Consider the following 22,203-nt stretch of genomic DNA (forward strand, 5'->3'; position numbering starts at 1 on the left):
GTCCTTCCAGGCTGCTATGTTTCCTTTCAACAACTTCAATGAAAGACAATAGAGAGGGGTTGTAGGATGGATTTTCATCATTCCACATGGTTGTCAGACTGTTTTGCTCTAATGACACTATGAATACATAACTCACTGTGATTTCAAAAATATATTTAATGCATGATATTTTAAGAGCTATAGAAAACACAATATTAAAATTCTAACATGAAAAATAATAGCATTATGGCTCATTACATTCTCTATTGCAGTCATCTGAACTGTGAGTAAGGTACTGTCATCCTGTCATCTAATTCTATAAGATGTGTGATCATGTTTTACACGATGTCATTTATTTCACAGAAATAAGCAGGCTAAAGTCTTCAGGTTCTGAAGTAGATCATACGTGTTTTCTACCAGTCACCTGAGAACCAGGTGCACTCAAAACTAGATCTGCAGAATCAAAAGACACCAAAGAAAACCAACTCAAAAGATGGAGAACACCAGAGCCAAAGCTTTATGTATATAGTGGGATTTCTATTTTCAGTAATAGTAACAGATCTTATACATTTACTCAAAATACTTGTATTTTCACATAGTCTTCAAAAAAATGTGGGTTTTTTTCTTGACTGCAGATAGTTCTGCTTGCTAGCATTTCTAACATTGCTCTGAAAACACTGCTATCATCAAAGCCCTACCAAGAACCTCATCAGAGCACCTTAGAACTTCTCTTTCAGTGTTGCTTTTTCCCTGCCACCACTTATGCCTACCCTTTGATTAAGAAAAGTTCACATATCGCTAGGGGTTTACCACAGATATAGCCTTTTCTTAAAAATGTTCTTTGTAAACAGCTATTAGGTATTATAATGACCCAGCGTAATCTGTCAGTAAGTCCACATTTAAAGCATATTCAAAAACACCTCAAAACGTCATGGGCTTTCAATGCCTCTGTAAATCGTATAAATTTACATCTCCTACTGAGTAAACATTTTGTGATTTAAAAAACATTGATTAATTCTGACCACTCCTACAAAAGAAGTAAAAAGGCATGTATTTTAGGTATGCTGGTGTTGAGACAGACCTTCCCATTAAATTAAAATACTATAATCAAATTCCCATGCTTGCCATGATGACTCTCGGAAAACAAGCTGGCACTTTGGCATCTGCACAATTGCTGCCTTTTATTTTGCATCATTGTTGAGTTTCATGGAAGCAAGTGAACCTAGAATCCTAATGGAACTGCTTGAAGTCTGCTGTCTTCTCCAGTCCTGGGTAAAAGCTACTGGGCACCAGCCTAAATCACTGTAACCAACTTGGAATATCCGGCTGACAAAGCTGGAGCGAACTCACATCTGTCTTGCCAACACCCTCTGCCTCTCTGGGCATCTCAGAGTGGGATGCCTTAGAAATGGAATAAGCTCATAGTGGTAATCCTCAAGTATATGTTCCCAGCTTCGTAGCACCCTGAGATTTAGCAAGACAGAAGGCTGCCAGGTCAGAAACTGTATCTACAGTTAGTGTTTTCTTTATAAAAACAAACAAACAAAAAACCCCTTTGGAACCATAATATATTTATTCCATCCCATAAGGAAAAAGCCACCAATGATTCAACAGGTAATTTCCTAGCTTTTAGAGTACCACAAAAAAACCCAGTCCAAACCAAAAAACTTTACATCAGCAGCACAATGCTCATTTTGGTTTTGCACTGTTTTCCCCGTATGTTTAATCTTGTCTGTGGACAGTGGCCGATTTCCAGGCAACCTTACATGCATGTGGTGAGGATGCACAGCCAGAGCTTCCAGTTGACATCCTAAGACAGACCACAGGAGGCTGTAATGGCCAAGGAAAGGCAATGACTCAGGAGCCAGAGTGCACATTTGGACTCCTGGGCTGCTGATCCTGCCCCCTTTCCTCACTGCCACCTTGCTGCTTCAGAGGCAGGCAGGCAGGAGGGACTCTCTGCCTTGTGCATCTGTCCCCTATCCCTCCCCTTATTTACCTCTCTTTTGTATAAGAGACAGAAAGCATCGTTAGAGAAACTGCATTAATGTGCCTTCTCAAAAGGTAGCTCCAGCTAATGTGACAGGAGCCATTTATTAGGCCAGACTATACAAAACAGTTGCCTGTAGTTTAGCTCTTTTCATGCACTCTTTGGGATTTCCTGGGGGTGGGAGGAGGGAAGTGAGCTGCTTACAGGCACAATAATACTTGCAAAGCGTTTTTTTATGACTGAAAAGCAGCATTTTCTCTTAAAATGTTACCATTTTTGAAAACAGTTAAAATTAAATTCCAAGTTGAGTTTCTTGAAGTTATTCCTTCTCTGAAACCAACAAATGTTTCAGATCTGGAGGGCAAACACAGCACCAGTACCTTTCTCTGACTCATTAGTTTGCTTTTCTCCGTAGGATTTAGATTGACATCTATTGGCCTAACTTGTGACACAGCATCCCAGTTCTTCAAATGTCAGCTCCACCATCCCTGCTTTGTAAAGCTTCCCCTGGTACAGCAGCTTCAGACTCAGTGTTTTAAAGCAAAATGGTTCCGTTTAGCCACTAAGGCAGTGCCTATGGATGTGAAAGCAATGTACACATTATTTTCCACCTTTTATTCATAACACAAAAGAGATCAAAGCCAAGGATTAGGACTTCAATCTTTTAAAAAAAAAAAAAAAAAAAGGTATCTAAACATGCATTAGGGGGTTGATGCTGTGTTAGTCAACTGATTCAGCCCAAAGACATACTGGTATGGCCATTAAAGACTCATTTATTTACAGTCAAGTTATTTAAAACATATTTTTTAATAAAAGTGAAATGAAATTAAATTGCCCTATGCTTACACGTGTACAAATTACATCCATGTACACAGAATACAGTTCATAGAATCATAGAAACTTTTAGGTTGGAAAAGACCTTTAAGATCATCAAGTCCAGCCATTAACCTAGCACTACCAACTCCACCACTAAACCACGTCCCTAAGCACCACATCTACACGTCTTCTAAATACCTCCAGGGATGGGGACTCAACCACTTCCCTGGGCAGCCTGTTCCAGTGCCTGACTACCCTTTCAGTGAAGAAGTTTTTCCTAATACCCAACCTAAACTTCCCCTGGCGCAGCTTGAGGCCATTTCCTCTCCTCCTATCGCTTGTTACATGGGAAAAGAAACCAACCCCCACCTCGCTACAACCTCCTTTCAGGTAGTTGTAGAGAGCAATAGTTGTATGGCTTTACTCAAGTACCTTTTCTTCCATTTTTCCCCCACAAAATTCCTGTATGTAAACTGCAAAACCTGTAAAGCTCCAGGCTATCTTAATTACAAGAATGCACACATCCCTTCAATGAGAGGATCACAGATGTCTCTCTCAACATCAGTTTTGGGTAAAACCAGGAACACAGAGGTTTGGGGGTTGGTGTGTTTGTTATCGGGTTTTTTTGGCCATAACATGCAAATGAACAGCCCCCAAATGTACCAGAGGTTTGGAACAGAATAATTTAATTATTCAAGGCTTAACTTTTAGGAAGAGGCTGTAGACAGATCGATAGATTATTTATGAAAATTAGCAGATAGGCATAGAAGACACATCTATATAGTTTGCCTTTTCTCAGACAGTGTATAATGTACAGGTCAAAAAGGTTTTATTACCACTAAAATTAGTAGTTCCTTTTCCTAAAGCTCAGGGACATATCTCCCTCAAATTTAATTTGGGTCATGTGAAAGGAGCAAAAGAAAATTCAGAAGGTTATACAGGAACATAGCTCTTCCGTCTTAGCCACTAGCAAACTAATGGCAAACATTTTCTAGCTTTGTTTCCTCTCCAGGGGAGACAAAAGTAATAATTCTGTAACCTGACCAGGTTCCTCTAGATTTTTTGTTCACCTGAAAAAAGATCTTTAAATGTTAAGCTAAAAAAAAAAAAAAAAAAAAAAAAAAAAATTAGTTTGCACTACTTTACAGATTCTTATAGATAGAGAGCTTTTTTCCCCCCTTCCTTTTTGCATGCAGGCTGGATTAGTCACATGCTTACAGTACCAGGAGCTTCAGAAAAGAACAGGTTCATAAAATAAAAATTGCCTCAAAATACCACAACTTTCTCCAATAACAGCAACCAGTTCAATCCTCTGACTATTGCCAGAAACCAAAGTCTTACTATTACTGCTTTTCACTCACTTCACAGGTGCCTATAGTGCCATGCTGTGAAAGGCTGAAGCGTTGTGCTAAAAATCTTATAGCCCTTCAAATTACCAGGTGCCTCGATGAGGCTTTTACAACCTCAGAGCAGAAGATGGTAGCTCCTAATTCCACAACTTCAGACCTCACTAGTTCTAGAATTAGAAATATCCTACAACAGGCTAACCTCATTATTACGACTGACTTAATCAATTTGTCACAAACCAGGGAGTACAGCTACAAGAAGTGGTTCATTGTTCAATTTAAATTAATTAATTGCTTGCAGACACAGCTAATGCTTTGCAAATGGTTGTCTTAGTGCTCTGTCCTGGTTTCAGCTGGGATAGAGTTAATTTTCTTCTTGGTAGCCCAGTATGGGGCTGTGTTTTGGGTTTAGGATGAGAACAATGTCGATGATACGCTGATGCTTTGGTTCTTGCTAAGCAGTGCTAAGCTGTTGCTACATAGGTGCTGAGTAGGGCTCACACTGGTCAAGGACTTTTCAGCCTCCCCTGCTCCGTCGGGTGCCCTGGGGGCTGGGAGGGGGCACAGCCGGGGGGGGGCTGACCCCGACTGGCCACAGGGCTATGCCATACGGTATGGCATCATGCTCAGTATAGGTGGGGGAAGAAGGAGGAAGGGGGGGACGTTGGGAGTGATGGCGTTTGTCTTCCCAAGTAACCCTTATGCGTGATGGAGCCCTGCTTTCCTGGGGATGGCTGAACACCTGCCTGCCGATGGGAAGTAGTGAATGAATTCCTTGGTTTGCTTTGCTTGCGTGCGCAGCTTTTGCTATGCCTATTGAACTGTTCTATTTTATTTCACTTCAATTATTAAACTGTTCCTATCTCAACCCATGAGTTTTCTCCCTTTTACCCTTCTGATTCTCTCCCCCATCCCGCCAAGGGGGAGTGAGCAAGTGGCTGCGTGGTGCTGAGTTGCCGGCTGGGGTTAAACCATGACATGCTCTTAAAATTTTAGAGTTCAGGTTATGCTCATGTTTATGCTGGACTTAAATTTTTGTCAGTTTAAAGATAGGAAACCGTGTTTCATCTTATTTTTCTATAAAAGACAAGTGGAAGATGCTAATGTTTCTTGAAATAAATTTATAAACCATAGAGATGATTTTAAAAAAAAAAAAAAATCCAACCCAGAGCCACGCAAAGTGGGATTGTTGTGCCTAGACCTACAGCTTGTCATCTGTAAAACCACAAGAAGCAGCAGCAGACTAAGCTCTCCTCCTGATTTACGCAGGGCCTGAACTTCAGGAAGATTACATTCAAGTAAACAAACCCAGCCAAGACCAGGACCCAAACAACTTCAATCTGTCAGATGTGAAACCCTTTCAGCAGTGAATTCCTTGGCCGTCGAAAGTTGTTTTCATTTTGTTTCACAACAGGCTGCCATTCTGTACATCTGCATGGCTCAGCATTTTAAGCCAACACCTCAATCCTTTGAAAATCATCGTGCTAGGTGCCACGTTTGTTTCAGGCACCAGGGAGAGCCGAGGGTCAGCCGAGTACTCCCAGCTGGGATGGGCAGCAGGACCTCGAGGGGAATGGATTGACCCCTCTTAGACCTGAGCTGCAGCTCCTGGGGACCCTGGGAGAGGTGTCAGCTTTCTCCCAGCTTCACTTTGCCAGAAAATCTTTTTTACATCAGCTTTAACAGGTGCTTAAACCCCATGACACTTATAAACAAAAAGCACTGATAAATATTTTCAAGTAGTAGTAGAGAACTAGAGGCTTTTTTCTCTCAATAAAATTGTTGTTTCATATGTAAAAATGTACTTTAAGACAAGGCTTTTGTTTGCTTGCTTTTTGTTGTTAATCTTCCTCCCACATCTGTTGGGTCTCACTGTCTCTGATGAAAACAAACACATCTTAACACAGGCACAACCACCAAGAATAAAATGATGACTAGCGTAAGCTGTAACTACTTTTATCAAAGATATATTAACTAAGGATTTTTTTTACCCCTCATTAGCAAGAAGCACGTTTCCACCTTTCTTCCCAAGTATTCCCATATGTTACTCCTCCTGTACTTAAGATCAAGTGGTGCTCAGCTGGAGGGCAAGGGACAAGGGGCATAAACAGACACATGGGAGAGTCAGGCTGGATCTCAGGAGGAACATCCCCAGCGGGCTGCCCCGTGAGGCTGCAAGCTCCCCAGGCGCGAGCCCCCACAGCACCCAGCCCTGCACAGCCACTGACCCCCCCCCAGGGCCCAGCCCACCCCAGTTACCCCTCCAGTGCTATGATCTTGCCACCACACACTGCCCATGGCTTTACTTCTCAAAGTGAAGTAACCTTGAGTTGTCAAGCTGTCATGTTCATGCTAAACCCTGCGGTACGCTCCTCCCTGAAGACACAAGTGAGATTGATTGCACTTGTGATTTGTTCATTTCCACAACTATCTTACCATTAATATCCCTCTCTCATCCATTTGCAACACCTGCTAAGCACACAAAATTGATTATAATGTTCAATTCAGCAGGTAAAATCTTCTGGGATTTTTTTTTTTTTTTTTCCTCTTCAGACTGTATAGGAAGGGAAAAAAACAAGAAGAAAAATAGCAACACGTGGGGTTTCAAAAATTAAGTAGCTTAACAAGAGACAGAAAAATAGTCTAACCTTGTCAGGGCTGCCTTGTGCCAGTGTAAGAAATTATGCAGTTGCCTTAGTGCAGGTTCTAATTTGCGTATCCAAAAGCGCTATATCTCAGAGTAGATTAAGATAGCTACATGTTTCAGCTTTAAGTGCTCATCAAGCCGAGAGATAACAGAACTGATGAATGGGTCATTTCAGATCCTTAGAGAAATGAGCACTATTACATAAAAAGTGTGATTTGAATTTGTCTTTCTGCTTAGGCTGTGCCATCCTAACAGCAGTTATAAATAGAAACAGAACCTTAAAATCAAGAGCTGCCAGAGCGCTTTTTCTTCATCATCCGATCACTGAAGGATAGGTCTTCCAAATCCATATACTTACATTGGAATAATCTGCATGTTGTAGTTTCTCCTCCCCAAATCAATTTATTGCCAAATAGAAAATGGTAAATGAAGTTGTTATTTCAAACCAACAAAACTGAGTCTCTTGGTCATTACCCTATGAAAACTGAAAGAAACCAAGTTCCTTTAACCGTTGAGAAGCTTGAACATAAAATAACTGTGCGCTCTGAAAGACAGGTATGATATGCCACTAGTTTTTAATAAAGCAGTTTCCTCAGACTTGCTAGATTTACACGATCAGAAATCAACTACTACTGATGAATCAATCTGTTTTCCCCTGCCGAGATGTCAAAACAGACAGGACCACTCTAATTGGAAATCCAGACAGCAGCGGCTCTGTTAAGGCAAAGGCTGTACCGGACATTAGAGACTATAAGTCTTCATTCAGCCTTGCATCACGTTCCGCAGAACGGTTGTTGACGATTCAGTTTAAAAGTACATCCTGAATCTCTAAAAGGCAAGAAGAAATGAAAACAAGTCTACCTGAAATTTGAAAATTGCAGAAAATGACCGCTGAAAACATGAAGGCTGCTCACGGCATTTTTTCCTTTTGCAAAATATTGTACTGCATGGGACAACCCTGATGCACGAGTGTGTATAGCAAGGTGACACCTGGAAAGTCCTTCCCCCTGCACTGCCCTGCTCCACTGGTATAATCCTGTCCTTTTGCTCTCCTGTACCAACACAGTGGCTCTAAGGGCCCAGTGCTGGTCCAACCCCTGGCCAGAGGGCAAAGCAATGAAGGAGAGGAGCGTGCTGATCCTCTCACTATGGCCTTCTGGCTGGCTCAGTTTACAGACCACATGCCTTGCCCCCCTCCTGTGTTTTTACACAGCAAATTATTTTATTGTGAAAAGAGTCTGTAAAATACTGTTTTGATTTTGGCATTGCATAGCCACTTTCAAGCAAGGTGGCCGGAGCTATGCTTTTATGGTAAGAAACATCCTACTTAGCCCCCCATCATCTCCCTTTACTCAGCACTCATTAGACCAGTGTTTGGGGCCTCCAGAAGAGGAGAGACATGGACAAACAAGTCCAGGGGAGCCCCAGGATGGTCAGGGCAGGAGCAGCGGTCCCGTGAGGAAGTGCTGTAGGAGCAAGGCTTGCTCAGCCCAAAGAGGGGGTGGCTGTGGGGCCCAAACCAGCAAGAGGCAGGTTCAAACTATCAAAGCAAACAGAACCATGTCCATCACCAGAGGTCTGAACTGACCTCGTATTGCTATGGTGAAACACATACGGCAAACCCAAATATTAATCTCTCAAATCCTATTTCAGCTCAAAATGTATGGAAATTATGTGCTATTTTAAGCATGCTTGTCATGGGCAATTATAACAGTCCCTCAAGGCCAATATTTTGAAAGTTTATGAGAGGTTCTCAGGTACAACTTGTAGAGGAAAACATATGCTACAATTATTTGTCCTGATGACCTATAACTACCCTGGTTTGCAGAATCTATTCTGCACAGAAATAGTTTTAAACAACTCATTTGTGTACTCCAAATAGAAAATATAAACACTTCTTACATTTACACAAGATAATCTTACAGGTACAAAACGATCTGATCTCAGACAAACCACAGAGGCAGAACCGTATGCATGCAGTTACCCAGAACATTGCCTAAGTTCTACCTGACGTTTTAGCTCTCAATGCCAAGATGAAAAAGGTCTTTCAAAAAAAAAAAAAAAAAAGAAGAAAAGAAACCAAACCCCAAACCCATCCAAAAACCCCAAACAAAAACAAAACACAGAGAAAGCCCCCCAAAACAAACAAACAAAAACCCCACACCACCAACACCTTTCCTTTAAAAAGGAAAAAAAAAAAAAAAAAAACCTACAAGCATAGCCTTATGTGGTACTTGGCCACTTGGAATTCCAGGTCTGCCAGAAGCGAAAAACATTTCAAGACCTCAAGATTTGAACTCAATTTCAGTTCTAAAAATAAGAAATTGGCCCAAATTCAGAATGGATGTAAGACAGATCCTTATCGAGTCTGAACTAGTTTGCTCAGCACTAACATGAACTAATATGACAGCTTTAGTTTATTCTCATATTTGTCTAAAAGCACTCTATAACTTTGCCTGGAATTCTGCCACAGATGGTACAGAATTACTGAATGACAGACTGGGGCATTTCTTCATAATCTGAAATTTTTAGGACCATAAATACAAGTACTAGGTTGAAGGCATAGGTTTCTAAACTCACTAACTTAATGCTTACTAGACTGGCCAGATTTTATGATTGAAAGCAAATTATTTTCTTTCACTCAATTTATCTCAGCATAATTAAAAGACCTTAAATAGTTACAAGTGATGATAGGGTATTATTTCACTTGGGCTTCAGGTTTGAATGCTTACCCACATAAATAACTACATATATGAAAAATTCCACTCAACCTAGAAGGGATGTTCCCGAGACCTGTTCTCAGGGTGTGGGGTGTCAGCACTGCAGCATTACTAACAGGAAAAGGCAATATACTATCCAGCCCTAGTGGAACTAACTAAAAGGATAAATAAAGCCAGGAGCAGGGCCTTGGACAGGAACATGAGCCAAATTAAGTCTCCCATGATAACTCAATGAAACTTTAAACTAATACTTCGTTCTTACTGTTCCACTGAAACTAATTCTCCTGTGTTTAGGAATTAGTCAGAAATTACAGAGAAACAAATACAGTACCCACAGCATATAAACTTAACATACCATAAAAAGACTATCCAACAGTCAGTCATGCACAAATAAATCTCTGTAATTAAATTTCTTCTTAGAGACCTCAGTATGGGTACTGCTGGGTTTTTGTTGCAAACTGTACTTTTAAAATATTTATTGTTAGCCCATTCATTTTAAATATAACTTTTAAAGCATCTGCACTAAATCGACTTTTATTTTAAACATTTAGCTTTCAGTTAGTCTTTTTATTGCTTGCTCCACAGACAGTATAACGTCTTTCTCAAAACATTTATAAAGTACTTGATTGAAGGCTGGGAGAAAACTAACAGAGCAAGAGAGCCATAAACTTTTACATTCCTGGGTTCACTTTTAAAGACTCTGCTCAGTTCCAACCAGCTTCGGAGAAGTTTACTCACAAAATGCAGCACAACCAAGTTAGGAGTCCTTCATCACTCAGTAAATTTTTCACATTTATGCAAAAGTAAATAACCCTTTCTTGCACTTTTGAAATACACTAAGTTGTTTCAGACATTTTCCTAGTTATCCCTTACATACATGTCTGAAAATCAATTTTAGATACTTTACGAAAACTGACATTTAGGTGGTTTGTTGTGGGTTTGTTTGTGGGTTTGTTTTTGTTTGTTTGTTTGTTGTTTTTTTTTTTTTTTCTCATTTAGATGAACTGAATTCTCAAAATAGTTACTTAGTAAAGTATTCCTTCAATTTAGCTATAACCTCAGAAATAATGGTTGCTATATTCTGGGAAGGCTTGAGGCAGTATTCCAGGAATAAGAAAATTAGGTGCACATATTGGAAGCTGGTTCATTTTTACTGCATTTACAAGTCTTTTCTTCTTTCTTTGCAATTACAGTAATCTGGTACAACAGTCTTATCAGATTCAAAGCACACTAAATTAGCTCAGATTTCATAGAAGTAAAGTCTGAGGTTTCACTTACAAAGAATGTATAGAAGAAGATTCAGTAAACTGCCTTGTGTTTGAATTTCGTGAATTTCAGTACCTCTGCTGTGAATGCCGCTGCTGCAGCCCTCAGCCTTCATCCTCCCCTTCTCAGTTTTTCCTTCACCTTCACAAACCCAGCCCTAATTACCTAGTGAGAAACTGCATGTGTTTACACAGGGGGAATGATACTGTTGTCTCAGGCAGATTTATATGCAGGTCAAGTAATACCTACACACAAGGCTCCTTCTAGGAAACAGGCTTGGTCTGGTGCCTTACAGCACAGATAGCATCTTCATCGGTTCTTTAGGACTGATTCTTAAAATGATACTCCACTCTGTTACGTTAATTTTACACCACTGTAAATTTTCCCAAAAATGTGCAAAAATAAAAGGGAAGTAAAAGTTCAGTACTCCTTGAAATTACTGAGAATGACAGTGATTCAGGTTGGAAGGGACCCCTGAAGGTCATCTGGTCAACAACCTGTTCAAAGCAGCATCAACTACAGTAGGTTGCTCAGAGCCCAACCACTCTGGGCTCCTGCTCCACTATTTGACCACCCTCACAGTGAAAAGCATCTTCCTTACCCCTGATGTCAATCTCCTGCATTGCAACTCACGTCTGTTGCCACTCTTCTGTTTGCCATATACCTCCGAGAAGAACCTGGTTCCGTCTGCTCTACACCTTCCCATGAGGTAGATACAGATAGCAATAAGATGCCCTCTGAGCCCTCTCGGCCATTTCCCATCTCCCTTTTAATCCACTAATCCAGCTCGTATTTCACCAGTCTCTCTGTAAAGATACTATGGAAGACAAAGTCAGAGGCCTTACAGAAGTCAAAGGTAAGCAACCTCACCTGCTCTCCTCTTACTCACACAGCCAGCCAACCCATCAGAGAAGGCAGCCTGGAAGGTGAGGGACATCTTGCCCATGATAACTCCATGCTGGCCATTCCCAGTCACTTTCTTGACCTTTATGTGTTTGGACATAGTTTCCAGAAGGATTTGCCACATAACCTTCCCTGGATCCTCCTCCTTATCCTTCTTGAGGCTAGGAGCAATGTTTGCCTTTTTCCTATCATTGTGAACCTCTTTGAAGATGACAGAGAGCAGCCTCACAGTGACTTCTGTCATCCCCCCCAGTCTTTGGTGCAGCCTGGCTGGTCCATTGGACTTGTGTATGTCCAATTGGCTTAAAAGCTATCAGACTCCTCACTCCCCCAAACTCTGCCACTTGGCTCAGAGGCTGAGGAGAAGTGAGGGCAGAATTTACCAGGAAAAAACAGGAAGATACAGAAAAAGCTGAGGTAACCAATGTTACCCCATGAGGTAGTCTAGTCAGTACATTCTCTGCTCCTTTGAGCTGTGGGCCCACATTTTTCTTAGTCTTCCTTTTGCCAAAAGGCACATACAGAGGGTTGTATTTTTGGCCTTCATATCCTTCCCCATTTCAACTCCAGCTAAATTGTGGCTCTCCTGCACCAATTCTCCATCCATGAATGCTTAGACAATGCCTCTGTGTTCCTCTTGAGTAGCCCATGCCCGCTATCCCCTTTGGTGTACTTGGCTTTGTGCATAAGCTGTGCCTGTGCTGACCTCCTGCCGCACTTGCTTGAGTTCCTGCAGGCTGGAAAGGACCGTCCTTGTGCTCCAAGCCCCTCTGCCCTGCAAGGCAGCCTCTTCCCATGGGATCCTGCCATTTGCTCCAAGCCCCTCTGCCCTGCAAGGCAGCCTCTTCCCATGGGATCCTGCCATCTGCTCTCCTAGGTCTTTTAACTATTTACTGGATTTTACAGATTTCTTGACATTAAAGTACTGCAGTACTGATTTACCAAAAATGTTGTTTATCATAAAAAAATAAACCTTTTCAAATATATCAACTACACTACTCAAGTGTTTCTGTTGTACATATTATGCTGCCTTGTCTTTCTCAGAGCCTCAAATAAACCAGGATTCTGTATATGTTAGTCATTCAGTAAATAGCACAATCTCAAGCAATGAGTGCAAAAACACACAGATCTGTGGGAATGAAAAAAATGAGAAAAAACAATATTATCCTAAGGCTTCTATTTTGGTACAAACGATGTGGACATGTGGGTTCATTCTGAGCCCTGGACCAGTTGATTTCATATAAAATTAATTATATGAGACTGTGCCAAAGTCATTAGTGAGGTTAGGTCCTGAAGTCAGGATGAAATACAAGCTTGTCCAGGAAGAAAAGCCTAATCTTTAAGTCATTCTAACACTTACAAACTAGTCGATATTTTTGTTGGTTTCTCTTTGATCAATCTTCACCAAATGGTATCCAATTACAAAATTTTGTGTCTACAAACATTAAATTGTGCTACATAAGTGATTTTTAAAACTTGATGGGAAGTACAGAAGAAAAATTAAGTCAATTTATGTACTGGTGCTGTCTCCTCCAGTGTAATTTTTACATGTGTCACACAAGCAGAGGGTATAGTTTATGCTAAAAGTAGCTGCTGAAAATAGTATTTTATGAAGGATATAAAAAAGGCCAGATGACTTGCATAAAATTTGTTTTTGTTGTTGCCATCACTTTCTAGTTAGCCAAGTGGTTTTTTAAAGAAAAGCCTGTGTGATTGGGATCACTTCTGGACAGAAGATGCAGGTGGCAAACAAACTCCCAGAGAGGCAATAATACAACAGGGACACCCGCAGGTACAAAGGGAAGGTAAATTTCTTTGCAAAACGTTTCATCATACTATGGAGCAAACAATGGAAAATGGGTCTGACAGTCCCTTTCCATCTTATGCGCCCTCTGAGGTCGGTGCCGTTCCTCCTGCCCTCTGGACTGCAGCACACCTCCTACCTACCTCCAGCTACAGCACAGGACAGGGCACCCTGCCCTTACTGGCAGCACCTGGCATGGCTGTCCTTCTCTGCCCAGTGACCCTCTGTGGCACTGCATGCTTCCTTGGGCAATTTTGTTGTTGTTAATATCACCTGTTGTTACTACTATTATTGCAACTTACACATCTGCAAGTAGAATGGGAAAGTTTTTCTGGGTCATTTAATATGTTATTTTTGTTTCAAAGATCTGTGCCTACAGATACAATCATAGTACATATACCGATGATGCGCTGAACTTTAGTGTCTTTGAAAATTAAGGTTCACCTTTCAGTACTTCCTGCATCCATTATAATGGAAAGTTCTGGAGGATTCAATGACTATGCTGAACCTTTCACATAGGTTTTACAGGGCTCACTTTGAGTTGTACGGGGATACAGTTGGAGCCCTGTAATCTTCCTATCACACTCAGCTGGAAGCTGCCTGATACATCAATCTAATGCAGTTGGAGCCTGCTGCTTACAGCCCTTCCCTACATCCATCTATCAGTTGTATGTCCAGATCAATGAGAAAGCGATTATTCTGCTGGGAAAAAAAAAAAAGTGATAAAATAATTGTAATAGGCATCTGATGACTAAAACATGCTGATCTACTCTAATGGAAATGCCAGCTTTACAACAGAACTTCAGTATGTAACAAAATGCTGTGGATGGCACATATCATCTTGCGCAGTATCTTGGATACAGCTGTTAGATGAAATGAGAAACCATACAACACTGTCTAATTTCTAAAGAAATATCCAGAGGAAAGGAGACATAAGGAACATTAAACTCTTGCTTTTGCAATAAAAAAAGTCAAGTCTCATTGAAAGAGTCTACCATTAACTAATGTTTAAATTAATATCTTTAATATCCAAAATATTATTAAAGTAGTTTAATAGTAGATTGAAACTTAATATCTAATTTCTCTCAATGTAACCTGAAAGCACTATTAAAAAGAATTAATCCAAAGAAGAATAAAGTATCTCAGATAATCTGCACAACTGAGCAAAGAGCTGCATGAGTCACAGGGGAGAAAGAAAAAGGCACAAAACATCGGGATGGAAATTGAGCCAAAATTCAGAGCAGCTTCAGAACCAGAGGACAGAGAAAGAATTACAAGGAGAGCCAAGTCACAGGATATGCACGAAGGAACAGTTTGCTTCTCTGTCCACGAGCCTAGAGAAAGTACGCAGTGAAAAATTATTTACGGACATGATAACTAAAAGGTTAATCACGGTATGTAACAGGTTAATCACCCAAACACACAGTAAGAGGTTAATCTCATGAAGCATTGCAGAATTAGCCAAATAAGGAATTGAAGTTATATTTATCTCTACTCATCCTAGGGTTTCTATGGAGTCAGTCTATTTTGCGCTTCCAGGGTATTAAGCTGTTTGTTAATTTGCATATTTTCTTCATGTCGCCCTGCAGGTCTTATACAAATACCGCATTCATTAACACACGTAGTCTTTTCCTGTCTTTATTTATCCATTATAGAATTAAACAATATCAGCCAATTTATTAATTACTTCAATGCTTTCTGCAGTGGAAATGAACTCAAAACATGGACCTGTCAGACACTAGCACTTTTGATACAGGAAGAGGAAAAGTAGCACAAATCTTTCTAACTTCTGTAAGTTCGTGTTAATTGTATGTTCCTTGCATATGTTCTACCCAGTACCTGTGAATTAATAGTTTTAAATGCTGTTGCTTCTTTAAGTCCCTCTCTCTGAATCCTCTGATGATTCCATTTTCTCAATACAGGCAGGGTGTTAGAGGGGCATAATTTTTTTCCCCCCTACTTTCAAATTAGCTTTTCTACGCACCAGACCAAGTTCTATTTTACTTTTTAATGCAACCTTTTTCCTTCACGCTGTTTAAAAGGGTAAACAAGGTTACAGAATTACTTAATCATCACACCTAACTGCCCATCCGCCCCTTGCTTTTATGTAGGAAAGTTCATTAACTGCTCTCAATATCGAGTCAGACTCATCAATGCAAGGCTTTGCCTTCTGTGTGCATATGGGCCACCAGCGATAACATCTGGGTTTATTGACCTTAGAAGCAAAGTCCACAGCAAGATGAAACAGCAACCGTACACGTACCTTGGGTGCTCCTGCTGCGTGGCTGTAGCGCAGCACAGTCCCTTCATCACAGACCATGCCTCCCTTTGCTGCTAGCAGTGTGACCACGCAGGTGCGACTGATGCTACTGGCTTCACATGCTGTTACATCTTTCATGACAGTCTCTTAAATAACCTCATGCCCTTCCTGTCTGTGATTCAGGTGAACAACTCCAAAAAGGAATTCCAGCCGAGAGCTCTAAGCTTGTTCTATAAACATGGGTCCTTGGTGTCATCTGACAAATTAAAGCCAACTTGAGCACAGCAAATTACATGCGCCCCTTTGACAGAGCTACCCGTAGCAGCTTAGACAATAAGGCTCTGATTCTGTGTTGCTGGAGGACACAGAAGTGTTCATTAAAGAGCAGAGAGGTGTTCATAGAGAGTCAGAGCCTCCAGCATCTTCTAAATAGGACTAATCAAACAGTTGGGTTTCAGATAAAAGAACATCTAAACAAGTGGCGGCTGGGTGCTTGTGTTCTTGGCTACTAACGCAAAAAAAGGTTTATTTCTAAACGTCTTTGACACATGGAAATCAAGAATGTATTATTTAAAATGATACTCATGTGGCAACAAAATAAAAATTGGGAAAAAATCTTGGTTAATATTTAAGCATCCAGATACAGCTGGAAAAAGGCAACAAATTATGAATAAGCAAATAATCACACATTAATGAAAGCATGTATTAGGTATGTAGAATATTTATCTTTGGCATACTTGGGCTAAAGGAGGGAGAATACAGTTTGAACACAAGTAAATGACAGTACTTCATCACATGAGACCTTCTCTAATTGCATATAAATACAAAGTGATCCTTTTTAATATTTATCCATTCTTTTACAAAAACTATTCTGGCGCTTGCTGATTAGTAATATCTGCAGGATCTACATAATTCATGATTTGATAAATATTTCACTTTTTTCTAATTATAATAACAATTCTTACACAATTAAAGTGAAGCTATATAGTCTGCTATGCATTTTGGCCCTATCATAACCATAACTCAAAAAAAAGTCCTACTCGGCAGGCTCTGTGGTCTGCAGGTCCTCCAAAGGCAGACTTCTGAGCCTGTGCCACTGCCACTTGTCACATGCAGCATTCTCAGCCACATGCTCACTGACAGCAACTGACTACACGGTTGATTTCAGGCATTGGGTGGGGTGGGGGGAGTTTTTAATTAATAAATGGGATTGATTTAGCTGTTTCATGTATCAGATACTGAGTCCCTAACTGCTCCCAATGAGCTTATATTCTTCAGCCACAAGCTGTTTATTGGTGCCAAAACTGCTTAAACTCCTCAGCATCACAAGTATCTTAAAATATTGACTCTGACCATCGTCGCAGGACAGCGCATCAGCCAAGTGAACTCCTGCTCAAGCCACAAGCCCTATTCTATGCAAGCAACTTCAAATGTTCAGAGGAAATGGATACCCCACCTTGCTGCTAGAGAAGACAACCCCACTTCGCACAGACAGGAAAGATACGGAGAAAATCAAGTTTTTACAATTCCAGTTCTCATCTGTTCCTGTTCTCACTCACTAGACTCTACAGTTTTCCTAAATATAAACTTCATGTCTAATTATTTGCAGAAGACAAGCCACACACACACATATATAAAAAATGCATGTATGTATGCTATATATATGTAAAAAAGAAAAAAAGAAAGTATGACACTACCTCAGCTCCTCAAATAATAACCCCTTGTCTCCCCTCCCTCCAGTATGCATAAATACTAATGGTCCAAAACCTGCATCACATGTTAGTTTTTAGGTCACTGGACAACAGCCCACATAGAGCAGAAGGGATTGAAAATTAATGGCACTGCTGGAGAAAAATACAAATAGAGCCAAGAAGTGATAATGCTATCAAAACATATAATAGCCTATTAAACAACATTTCTTACCAGATTTTTATTTATTCATTTTGACTCAACTTTTAAATTTCCTGAAGCATGCAATATGTAAAAAGAAAATTAAGTAGTTTCTCATTTAAAAAAAAAAAACAAAAAAAAAAAAACAAAAAAAAAAACCAACAACCTATTTCAAGTAACTTTCTGTTGTGGTTTTTTGAAGGTGGCGGTTACATGACAAATAAAGCTAACACCAGCTTGTATAGAAATCATTATCGCTTATTACCTGTTGCAGGGGAGGGGCATTTATATTAATTAAAACCAAGAACTACCAGCCTTAGCTGGTAGAGCATAAATGTTACATGCAATAGTTGTGACTTGTTGTTTTGGGGTTGAATTTTTTCCTCTTCTCGTAAGCAGCTATTGAAAGATTATGACTGGAAAACAACCAGCTGTTACTAGATTCAATGACTGTTTTCATTCTGTTTTGTTTTGGTGTTTGTTTGGGGTTTTTTGTTTGGTTTTTTTTTGTTTATGGTTTTTTTTTTTTTGGGGGGGGGGGGGGTACTCATCATGCCTGTAATAACTTTCAACCTACAGTTAAATACCTATCTCTCTGCTCATGAGCTTCTAATTGGTTCTTTGAAAACAGAGGCACTAAACAATACGCCTTTTAAATGCTTAATTTGTAATTACCTGCTGAAATGTTTTCCCCACATAGGCACAGTGCATGCGTGAACACGCAGCCCCATTTCCCTGGGAAACTGTTCTCACAGCCACACTGTTGACTCGCCTTCTCTACCTCTCATTTTTCCCCTCTTCTCGCAGTACTGAGATTTTGAGACACACAAAATAACGCAGTGGATGATCACACTGGAGTTTAGAAACTACATGGAAACTTCTCTGGGAAAGCCATTTGACCTGACACTGCCCCACGGGCTAGATTCATCTCGTCTGGAGGAGTCTGCGGGCAGGCAGCGCTCCCGCTGCTGCTCCCAGGGGAGGGAAAGAGCTTCCAAAGGTGGTCCTGGTGACACGTATTGCTCCTGACCAGAGTCCCGATGGAAGTGCCTGAAGCCAGATAGGATTCATCTCTCCTTCGGGTGTTGTCTTAGTGCACCTCTGCCTTTTCTGTACTACTATGGCAGTACTCCCCTCTCCTCCCTCCCCATCAGAGGGTGGCCTAATCCCCACTGGAGGAGGATGCTTCTTGCCCCCATCCCCTTTTGGCCAGATGTGACACTCCTGTAACACCTGGCCACCAGGCTGAGAGGAAGCCATGACCAGAGGGAACCACAAAAACTGCCAAGACAAGGTGTCAGCACACATCTTCCCTCATAGGCACCAGCACAGCTCAAGCACCAAAATACCAATCAGCTAAAACGAGGTATTGCAGCTCCCCACCTTCCCCCCCGGCATCCACAGCAGGTGTGGGAGCCAAACATGCCAGGTAAACACAGGGCTGCAGTGCTGCCACAGCCACCTGCATCCCTGGAGAGGGGAGATGGTGGGGGAGGGCAGAAATCAGGCAGTCACTGCTTGCAGGCTTCGTATTAAACTAAAAATCAACCTCTCATTGCTAGCACTTTTAGAGCAGTGTTCATGATCTCTGTAGGGTGCCATTTTCATCTCTTCTTTGATGCGGGAAGGGTGGAAGTGATGGTGCATTAGAAACAGGAATGAAAGGGGCAGGCTGGGAATCATTAAGTAAGCTCCCTGTCTCTTAAAAAGGAAACATTCTTGAATTTATTCAGCAGCTCATTTCATCTGGACATATTAAAGCAAAGTAACTAGGAAGAGAAAGAAGCCTTGTGTGTTTCAGTCTCACTTCACTTTCAGATATACACCTAGTATTTCGGTAGCCTTCAGGTTTGACTGACTGAAGTAAGAGCTATAGTTTAATTAACCATTACAGCTTTTATAGGGTGTAATTGGCCTCACATCTAGTTCATTAAAGCCACAACAGAATCATTCCGACAGTCCAGCCACGAGACAAGTTCACACAGAGCATTAGCAGTTCAGCTTCCCACACATTAAGTTTGCGAACGTTTTCTGAACAGAAGAGATGAAATAGTGCCAGCCATCTACTCCCTGTCAAACACGTACCCAGAAAAAATTTCTAAAGAGATGACCAGGAGCAAATAGACAGTCTCCAACCTCATTACTCCTTATTCAGCTCAACATATGTCAAATGTTTGCACTAGGCAAACTGGCATTTTAGCTTACCTTTGGTCTACCCTGGAAACCTGATATTTATAATGTAATCATTCTATACCTGGCCCCTGGAACAGCTGCAGTTAAAGGAAGATGAGTTATTAAAGAGAAAGTCTCCATTTGGTGGTTATTTTGCAGGTAGAAGTCTTCTGAGACACTCCTATTACCTGAAATATTCACAAAATAGTTTTACTCTGCTGGGACTTTGGGGTAATCGGAAATAAGATACTTTTCCCTCTGCCTTACAGGTGCTTGAAATTCACAGACTTTACCAAGGTGTAGGCTTTTATATGGCTCACAACATTCCCAGATGCAAACTTCCCAGAAGCACGTTCTGCCCATAGCTGGCAAAGTAACCCCTGCCTGAGGCTGCCTCTCCATCACTCTCACCTTCTTCCTCATCGTATTTTTTGCTTTTCTTCACCCACCCTCACCTCTCCTTCTTTGTCTTCTTTGGGCCATTTCCTCCTTTTACCTCACTTGTCATTTGGAGAAATTTTCAGTTATCGTCTCCGACAAGAACTAATTTTCAGGAATGACCCCCACTGGCCTTTGCAGTCAGTGGACCTGTCTTTGAGTTAATCCACTTTTTCCTTAGCGCTGACAGGCAGAGCTCAAGGAAACTCACTCTCTTGAGGTATATCAGCGTGGTCGGTCTTAGGCAAATACAAACGCCCGCTGCCTGCTCTACAGGCACATACAAACTTGCTCTGCCAATGCCCTGAGCCAAATGCAACTTGTATGGCCCTGGTGAGTAGCTGAGCTATTAAACAACAAAGCCATTTAAAAAACAAAAACAAAAACAACCAAACAAACAAAAAAAAAAAAAAAAACAAAAAAACCCAAGGCTGTTAAAGCTAAGCTACTAAGCCTAGTAAGATCTATTAGTTCATCACAGTGTTAGCATGCCCAGTTTTTAGTGCATCTGGAGCATGGTCAGGGTAAACAAATCTGCACTCAGAGCACTGACAGAGGGAGCTCATATCCACCTGCAAAAGGTGATATAGGAAGAGGTTGATATGACTGGTAATAACCATGCTGAAACTCAACAGGGGCCTTAAAAGGCTATGGGGAGCTGACAGGCTTGATGGCATATTAATAGGTCTTTTTCAGGTTCCCCCCCAAATAATATTTGTCTTAAGCAGTGGAGACTTATGTCCGAAGAAATGTCTGACCTTTAACAAAGGCTGCTGCATAACAATGCTCCTATCCCTTCTCCAAAAAAAACATCCAAAAAAACCCCTTGATTAGTCTTGCCTGAAGTGAATAACCTGTCAGCTTCAATATCACACAATGCCTGCACTAATAAGATTTAAATCACTTCTAGGAACTTGATGAGCTGCTTCTGTGTTAATGTGGCTCAACTCTGCAGTGAGTTTCACAGCTGAAACCTTGCTGAGGTGACACCCTCATTACCAAGAACATAATTTGGACAAGTATTTTTAAAACAGAAGGACTTCCCACACACATACCTTACAAGATGCACAAAGGGCTCTGCAAACACTTTCAATCATCCTGAATGCTTAAATAATTTTTGAGCACATTTTGACCGTCGTATCAAAGCATGCTACATTACATACTGCATTATGACACAGTGAATATAAAAAAGACATGACAATTATTTGGACAATTGAGAGCATGAATAAAAAATGGTTGCTGAACTGGATGCTGTATAGCTTATAGCTTCTGAGAAAAAAGCCTCTGTCTTGTAGGGTTTATAAACTCCATGAACCTAACTGCCTCAGCACAAAAATTTCTGCCAAAAAAAGTACGCACTTAAGTCAAAGCTCAGGGCATACATTGAGTTTTCAAATACTCAGGAGTTTTGCTGAATCAAGATTCAACATGAACTCTGAGCAGCAACAAGTAAACTTTGGTCTCAAAACTCATTCAGGGCAGTAACCGGCATCAAAACAAATTCTAGGAGAAGGAAAGCAAACAATAGTGCTGTTAACTCTATTAGTCCTTAAGCTCTCAGAAATCAGTGAAACAATTTGCCAGTCTTTTTCTTAAAGTAAGTGCCCAAGCATTAGCAGAAGCACTAGTCAACAAAGCTGTATATTATAGTAACAGTAATATGAGCTTTTAATTAGTAACGAAATATTTTAATTATTAATAAAACTATAACTGTTAATGCATTTACCGACTTGAAACATATATGCTAGGATGGTAAAATAAAGATTCATGAATCAAGTCTACATCCAAAACAGACCATCCACACACCTCCCATCTTTCACTGTCCATTGGGATGTGGGAGAAACAATAAACTGAAACAGATGCAGACAGAGCAGTAGCCACCGGTAGTGAGTAAATACACCCAGTGCCTCAAAAGAGATCATCTTCTGAAGTTGAAGGAAACTATTTCAAAAAGCCATTCTTCTACAATGAG

At 40.8% G+C, this 22,203-nt stretch overlaps 1 protein-coding gene across 4 annotated transcripts in view; it reads right to left on the bottom strand.

Moving 5' to 3' along the window:
• Nucleotides 1-22,203, bottom strand: part of DMD (dystrophin) — a gene marked incomplete at both ends in the record, with an annotated part of 1,307,865 nt that overhangs the window by 1,156,495 nt on the left and 129,167 nt on the right. The gene's annotated exons all lie outside the window — the stretch shown is intronic.

The sequence above is a fragment of the Platalea leucorodia genome (assembly GCF_965183815.1).
Source record: "Platalea leucorodia genome assembly, chromosome: 2".
Taxonomy (NCBI): Eukaryota; Metazoa; Chordata; class Aves; order Pelecaniformes; family Threskiornithidae; genus Platalea; species Platalea leucorodia.